The sequence below is a fragment of the Pezoporus flaviventris genome, unplaced genomic scaffold (genome assembly GCF_033815535.1).
Source record: "Pezoporus flaviventris isolate CSIRO_AGI_PZ_B2104156 unplaced genomic scaffold, CSIRO_AGI_Pfla_v1 ptg000013l, whole genome shotgun sequence".
NCBI lineage: Eukaryota > Metazoa > Chordata > Aves > Psittaciformes > Psittacidae > Pezoporus > Pezoporus flaviventris.
Window position 1 is genome coordinate 32,610,095 of NW_026892561.1, and position 7,845 is coordinate 32,617,939.

General features: G+C 35.1%; 1 long non-coding RNA gene across 1 annotated transcript; it reads right to left on the bottom strand.

Annotated features, from left to right (window-relative positions):
* Positions 1-5,119: 5,119 nt before the first annotated feature.
* Positions 5,120-7,575, bottom strand: LOC133268211 (uncharacterized). The gene is made up of 2 exons (XR_009742999.1): positions 7,131-7,575; positions 5,120-5,746 (listed from the first exon to the last, which is right to left on the bottom strand). It is a non-coding gene; the product is annotated as an uncharacterized LOC133268211 (long non-coding RNA).
* Between the last annotated feature and the right edge of the window lie 270 nt (positions 7,576-7,845).

Below are 7,845 nucleotides of genomic sequence, written 5' to 3' on the forward strand. Positions count from 1 at the left end.
ATATAATCCAATTATTAAAGAAACTAAGATTAAAGAAGTTTCTTGATAAAAATAAAAGGTCTCCTATGATAAGCAGTTCTTACCTAATCAAAATTCTTCTTCCAAGTCTTGCAAAATGTAGGAAATCCAAATGCTATGTGCTGATGTTGCCAGAGGACAATCAAAGGTTGTCATTTAATTCTCCCTTCATTCCCATTACAGAAATTGCACCGGTACCCCTAGGTAAAGTTTGTCTATTCTGATCTCTGCCAATTGAAGGGGCTCCTGCAACCTGCCTAAGAGGATTAAAAAACCTTGATCTAATTCGTACCATGTGTTCTTATACCCAGCAAGATCCAATTCTTGCCTTGAACATCAAAACCATTAAAGAGAAGTGGCCTCAAAGGGCAAACAGCCATGCAGACCAGGACAAAATTTTTTTAAATTTCAGAAAATAATCAGAGAGCCAGCTATCAAAAGGGGAACTTGCTGGGATAAGGAAGGGGTAGGGGATGAGGGGAAGAATTAATTTTTAACCATCATTTAATACATTTCTAATTTGCACTCAAAACCTGACTGCATTCAAACTACTCTTATTCTGTTAGGGATTCAGGACAGCTCTGCCCAAAGAAGCCAAGAAGCACACCTTAACCTGTAAGCAGATGAAAACAAAGGGCTACCTGTCCAAAGGGGCTACCTGTCCCTTATTTCTGACAATGTCTCATTTAATTTGTAGAATTATAGAATAGTTAGGGTTGGAAAGGACCGTAAGACCATCTAGTTCCAACCCCCTGCCATGGGCACAGATCCCTCATCATAAACCATGTCGCTCAAGGCTCTGTTCAACCTGACCTTGAACACTGTCAGGGATGGAACTTTTACCAGTTCTCTGGGCAACCTTTTCCAGTGCCTCACCACCCTCACAGTAATGCACTTCTTCCTTTTATCTAACTTACACTTCCCCTGTTTAAGTTTAAACCCATTAACCCTTGTCCTACCACTACAACCCCTGATGATGAGTTCTTCTCCAGCATACTTGTAGGCCCCCTTCAGATACCAGAAGGTTGCTATAAGGTCACCACACAGTCTTGTCTTTTCCAGAATAGATATAGGACTGCATAGTTTGACAAATATTCCAGAATATCTGTCCCTTCTTCTCTGTTTTCACAGTTTATACAAATGAGGCACGGAACAGTTTCCCAATAACTAACAGCATAACAGACTTAAAGGCTTCAAGTTATACTTTCTACCCTTCAGAAAAGATGAACTGTCGCCTTACTTTTATGACCCCAGAGAATGGGATGATTAACTCAGTCAAAATGTGTTTTATCAGGCGAGTCTTGGTAGCTGTAGCAACAAGAGTTATTTAGGAGCATCTGAAAGTAACATAATGGAACAATAAAATTCGGTATTTTGTCTGGTGTGTTACTTGAAACAGGATGAATGAAAGACTCATGAAGGGGTCAAAACACTTTTTTTTTTTTTTGTGTAGCTGCGTATTTGTCTTCACCCATCAGGTTCCTCTCTCTCAGTATGGTGATGCTGCAGATCTGAATGACAGTCCCTCATAGTCTGTTTTTCAGCCTCATCTGGTTTGAAGATTACAGAAATACATGGATAATTCACATTTTAAAATAAGCATTTCAAATATAATATTTATATAACTGTAATATACATAAAACAGTTTTATGCCTTCCTCTTTTTATACTGCATTTTACAGTTTTCAAGCATTTATGAAGCCAGAGTGCACAGTACAAAAAAAAAAGAATATACATTCAAGGCATTAGATTTCATCATTACTGGCCCCCATTGAAAGCCCAGACAAATTTGTTTCACTAGTTCAGAAGTATGGTATTCTGCTACATATAACTTGGTGAGTTGATTCAGTTGGGAAGAGACACCATTATGAAATTTATTGCACAATTTTGTATTCCTCCTCAAATACAGGATGGCTTTGAATGGAGCTCAAAGATTCAATCAAATAAATCAGATTAATCCCTTTTGAAAGGCAGCTCAAGGGGAAAGAGTAACAGTTCTTTATGTCGTGCACTGACACATGTCTGAGCAGTAGGATGGTCAAGAGGCCTGTGAAGCTTGACTGGCATTAATTAATTCACTGTTTGTATTAAGTTTTCACTTCCAAATCCACAAACATGATGGGAAGACTTGGATTTACTACAAAAATGTGGTATGAACACATTGTTTCAATACACATATTCAGAACCCTATACGTATTCAGAACCCTACATACAAAGGGATCTGCTAGTACACAGAACAACACTATGCATATTGCAACAGTTTTTAATACACTGATTTAAAGTCTTTTAGATTTGATTGGTAAGAAACAGGATTAAAAAAGGCCAAAGAGAATATAATCAGCGGCAGAAGTTTTAGTGTATATATATATGTGTATATATATGTATTCCCTTTACTTGTTCTAAAATCAGTTGATTCTGCAGCAATAAACAAAGCAACTAACATTAGCTCTCCAAGTAACAATCAGGCACTTATAATAGCTACTCTCATGAGGAAAGATGCCAGGCAATGTGTAAAGCCATCCAGATTTTCCCCCCAAACTAAAGAATGTTCATTCAATCCAGTCAAAATTAACTAAACTAGTACAAAAAAATATCCACAGTGTATTAAATATAGCTTTTCCTGATACTGACAGATCAACTTTTTGGGTTGAAACACTTTTAGTCTGTATTTCTAAAGCATTTTCTAACATTTTCTGTATTTGCTTTACTGAATATCTAGGGGTGTTCCAGAAAGAACCCTAAAGTTTTTGAGAGGAGTCTAAATAGCAGCCAAATATACTATAATATCTCAAGTTACAGTACCTCAGTAAAACATTTTTCACTTGGAGTGTAAACCTGGTTTCTTTCAAGGGCTGATCTCAAATAGCAGTGTTCACCCCAACCAGTTAAAGAAACGGCTTTTTAAAAAGTTGTGGTTTTTTTTTTGTTTTTTTTTTTTTTAAAGTATAGCATGAGAAATTAGAGTTCTGAAAGAGTAGAAAGTAGTCAGGAAAATACCAAGACATGAGTCATGACTCATTGATTGTTAAGTCTAGAAATCTGGTAAGCATGATCACATGGAACAATTGACCACAATAGCTGTTAGTAAGTTTTCAGAAATCACACATCTCTCTATCCATTTTTTCCAGTTCATTATAGGAGCAATTGTACTTCAAGATCAATTGCCATCACTGGACCAAAGAACAAGAATATATGTAGCAGCTCAAGGAAGGTGCTATCTTTGAATCTCATAAAAAAATCTTTCGTTTTGGTAAAATATGATGTCAAGGGTTGTAAGAACACCCACAAAATCAGATATAATCATGTGTGCTCATGGAGAAGATTGATCCAATTAGTATCTCTTCTGACTGGATTTTAAAATGACCTGCTGTGTATGTGGAAGTCATTTGCTCAAGTCAGGAGGTTCTGACTACTCCTGGAAGAGACAGTTGTGGCTAGAAAATAAAAAATAAAAAGAAATTAATTAAAAAAAAATAAAAATTGACTATCTATGATGTTGCACGTGATCCTGAGAATGTCTGCTCGTCCAAGAGTCAAGACTGGGTTTTAGATGCTAGGATTGTGAATTTGTTTCTGACCTGAAATTTATTACATTTCCCATTCCTATAGCAAAAGTATACACTTGAATCAATTTTTCTTCTGCTGCTATTCAGCTCAGGTCTCCCTTGATGCCTGAAGTATGAAACAAGCAAGTGTGAGAAACTTCACTTCTCTGTATGATAGATACCACCAAAATCAGTTCAGTTGTTTTCAGTCTAAGTAGGTCCAGTCATTGATTAACAAGTTCTGCCATAATAATCGAGGAATTATTTCCTCTCTGTAATTTAAACATGCAATACCTTGTTTGCTTTTCTGACCAGCACTAAATCAGGCAAAAAACCTTGTTTGCACCCAGAACTGTTGTATTGTTTTCCCTTTCCAAATTCATTAACTGTTTGATAACATTAATAATGCATCTGCATGTTTTATCTTTTATCCTTCTACCATTTCACATAGCTCTTCAAGTTCCTTCCAACAACTTTTCCTATTCAACCAAGTAAATCTGAATCATCTTATAAAATCTGCCTATTTTTACTCATATTGTTTAGCAGTCTGCCTTAGCTCATCAAAACACATTTAAACCAAGCCACTCCTGAACAAAACTGGAGGCTCTCTGAGAAATGCTCACCATGTAAAAAATTATCACTCCATTCCTAACTTGCTTTTTTAGTAGTTTCTTAATCAATATTTTTCTTTAACCATCTTAGACATATTGCACTGAAGACGAGGAAGCTTGGTTAAATACAACAAACAAATGCAGCAGAAAAAACCCAAAACAAAACCAAAACCCACAAAACAATTTCAAGTATTCAAAGCACGGACTGGTTACACAAAATCTATTATCTTTCTTAAAAAAAAAATAAAATACTAAATTTATAATTAACTAAAATGGATAAATAAGGAGACTTGACTCTCATATTAATATTTTCTATTAATAAGCTGAAATAAGGGTTTTTCATAGAAAAAAATAAATATTTTAATGAAAATAACTGTGTTTAATATTCTTATGAAATAAATGAGATTCTTTGCTCTTTCAGGATGTAGCCCAAATGAAATTTTTTAAGGATAAGAATGATAAATTACTTTAAATGAAGCATTGTACAACCATGAACTACCACAGAAAAAGAAAATTGCTTTGATTGGATTTACATACACTGGGCATCTGCATTCAAATAAAGATTCAGAACTTCTATTCACACATTATACTCTGAAATAAGACTAAAATCTTCTGAGTTTCAGTAATAGCTGTCATATTTGTGCTTCCAATTTACATGACTTTGCATTATTTTGAATTTTTTTTTTAAATTAAAGTTTTGAGATACATATTCCTAGCTTTCTGTTTTTCAACACTTGCATAAAATTTTTCTTCTTCCCATTCTCAGAAGTATAATTCCTGGTATTGTAGCAATTATTTTGTTCCAGATGCAATAGTCGTCCTTTTTTAGGTTTTCATATTGCAAATAGCCCTAAACACTACCTATGTATCGCTTGGGTTAATTCCTGGTTTGGTTTTGTTCTTTTTGGTTTCTTTTTGATTTGTTTTTGTTTTTTTTTTTAATTTGTTTGTTTTGGTTTTTTCCCTCTGCTTTTTTAATTATTACAATATTTAGCTCTTTCTTAGCCTTTATTTCATTATAGTTTAAGAAAAATACATTAATTATATGTCCAGGCCAAGCTTTTGAAGATAAATGTGACACTCCCTCTGTTCTCTAAAGTTGACACCATATTCTTCCCCAGTATTAAATGTTTTAACCAAAGCTGTTTTGAAGTCTCTGAATTGAAAATGAAAAATTGCAGGAAAAGCTTTTGTACAGAGAATTTAACCCTTATTTTCTGAACAGATCAGATTCCCTGCCCAGAAAGTAATGTTAAATAATAATAACCCTGATATCAGCTGATACTTACATTAAACACTGAAGATTTAGCTGGAGAGGGTGCTGGGCCATCTAGCCTAGGCCATGCTTTGCCGAGAAAGGATGGACCGGATGATCCTTGAGGTCCCTTCGAACACTATATTCTATGATTCTATGACATGTTGGGTGATGTACATAGAGTCCAAAAAAAAACCACCAGCATTTTTTCATAAAGCTTGATTCATGCCCACTCACCAAGATCTATATTAATTCATTATTTTCCTTGGTCTCTTATGGCACTTTCAAAGGTTAGAGCTTCATAGCCTGTAAAAAAAGCTGAAACACATCAAAGCCAGAAACTTATCATTTATGTACCACCATTTAGGATATAAAAGTACGTATTATTTATTCAAATACAGAAATCAAACGTTAAATATGCATGAACGTAAAATGGAGGTTAAGACAATTTTCCTGCTATTCCTGTGGAAGTGGTTTTGGTCTCTTCCACTTTCAGTGGTTTTCATGAGTCATATTTATATTTCACAGTAGCCAGAAGCTTGGAGGAGTCCCTCCTATTTGCTGCTTCTTATCCAGTTACTTTAACAGCGAGATCAAGCTTTATTGTCTCATGAAACATAGGTCAGAGTTTTGGGTGAATTTCTGAAATATTTAAAAAAGACTTACATATTATGATTAGTAGTACTTCTGAAATTTCAGAACAGTACAATATTCAGTAAAAGTTTTCTTCTTCAAATCCTTGAGAGGTAAGTTTGATAAAAAAAAATAAACTTAATTGAAAAGCTTCCTTTGCAAAATGAACACCTTCTTCTCACACTACAAGTATTTTTAAAGGCTTGCAGAGGGAAAATAAAAAGCAGGCTGAGAGTAAATGCAACACTATATACATTTTTTTACTTAATAGTCGTAAGTTTTTGACCACACGTCTCATACAGAGGGAAGTGAAATTACCTATCTTTCTAACAAAAATAAGAAAGAATTTTACAATGCAAAATCAGATAAAATAGCTAAAATAGCAATGGTAGTTGCAAAAAATAAGTTACACATATGCGTGCACACACACAAATCCAAGTTGGATAGACAAGTAAAAGCATTCCAAGAATATTATGGAGTAACTTGAACATTTATGTGCCACAAATACAGCACTGTAAATCTTTTTTTTATAGAATGGATATTTATGGACTGTAGGAAGGAAAAAACTTTTCTACAGTTTTATACAATCTCTGAACATTGCAACACATTGCACTTTCACAGATGTGAAGACCAAATTCACATCTAATATTGATTGATATATATAAACTATTTTTATGGGAGAGCAGTAGCTGGTGTTTCCTGCTCATGAAAAAGGGGAGAGAAGGCTAGCAAGATACAACAAATTACAAGAGATAGAAGTACATCAATCAAGGCAGGCAGCAGTACACTGATGACTGACAAATACAAGGTATGTATGCTACTACAATCTCAGCACCAGAAACCTCTAAAGTGGAAAGTTGCTGTCTTATGGAATATGACAAAGTTAGCACTGGCAAAACTTGAAAGTTTAGAAATAATCAACTAGAAAAGCAGTAGTGAAACCAAGTACAGAAGGAAATGTTGATATCTAAGGTGGCAAGTGCAGGAAAAAGTGGGATTGGTATTTGCTGATAAAGTAGAAAAAAAAATAATCAATTTCAACATCAGCTGTCTTGTAGGAGTAACTCACCTCTATATCATCTTTTTGTCAGAGGCGTCATGTGGAATCAGAGCACCAGTCTGAAAGACACCAACAGAGATATACACACTGAGAAATGGCGGAGCAAAGACAACAGGGAGTTACTAGAAAGTCACGTAGCAGAAAGACACTTTATAATTATATTAGAAGAAATCTTTTTCATCCCACTGTGTCATTTTTGTTCCCTTCTGGATAGTTAACCTGAATCCCTACACTCTCTTCCTTCAGAAAAATTCTCAGGAGAGATCTGTTGCAAATTAGGTGAAGACCTCTTCCTTTAGAGTCAATATTAACTCTGTTTGCAGGAAGATCGCGTAAAATCCCAGTATTATTAGTGTCAATTGCTTACACCATGAGTCCTGAAATATGAAATTGTACAGGTCAGCTATATCACCGGTACAAAGAAGCTCATGCCTGGGCCATTTCAAGCTCCCTGCTCTATTACTAACACACACAGTCGTGCACCATTTCAGCCTTCATGCTATGCTTGCTTTTTAAGAGATTCAAAAGCATGTGCTCAGTTGCATGTCATCAGTTGAAATAAGAATTGAAGGCATTCCAAAATACATGTCTGACTAAGTTGTCTCAGTGGAAAATGTCAGTGCAGCGTGTACAAAGCAAAAAAGACAATTAGGTCTTGGGAAGACAATGTCAACACGAGTAGTTAATCCACAATGTCCAGAATCCCACCCATGTGTAGCACGTG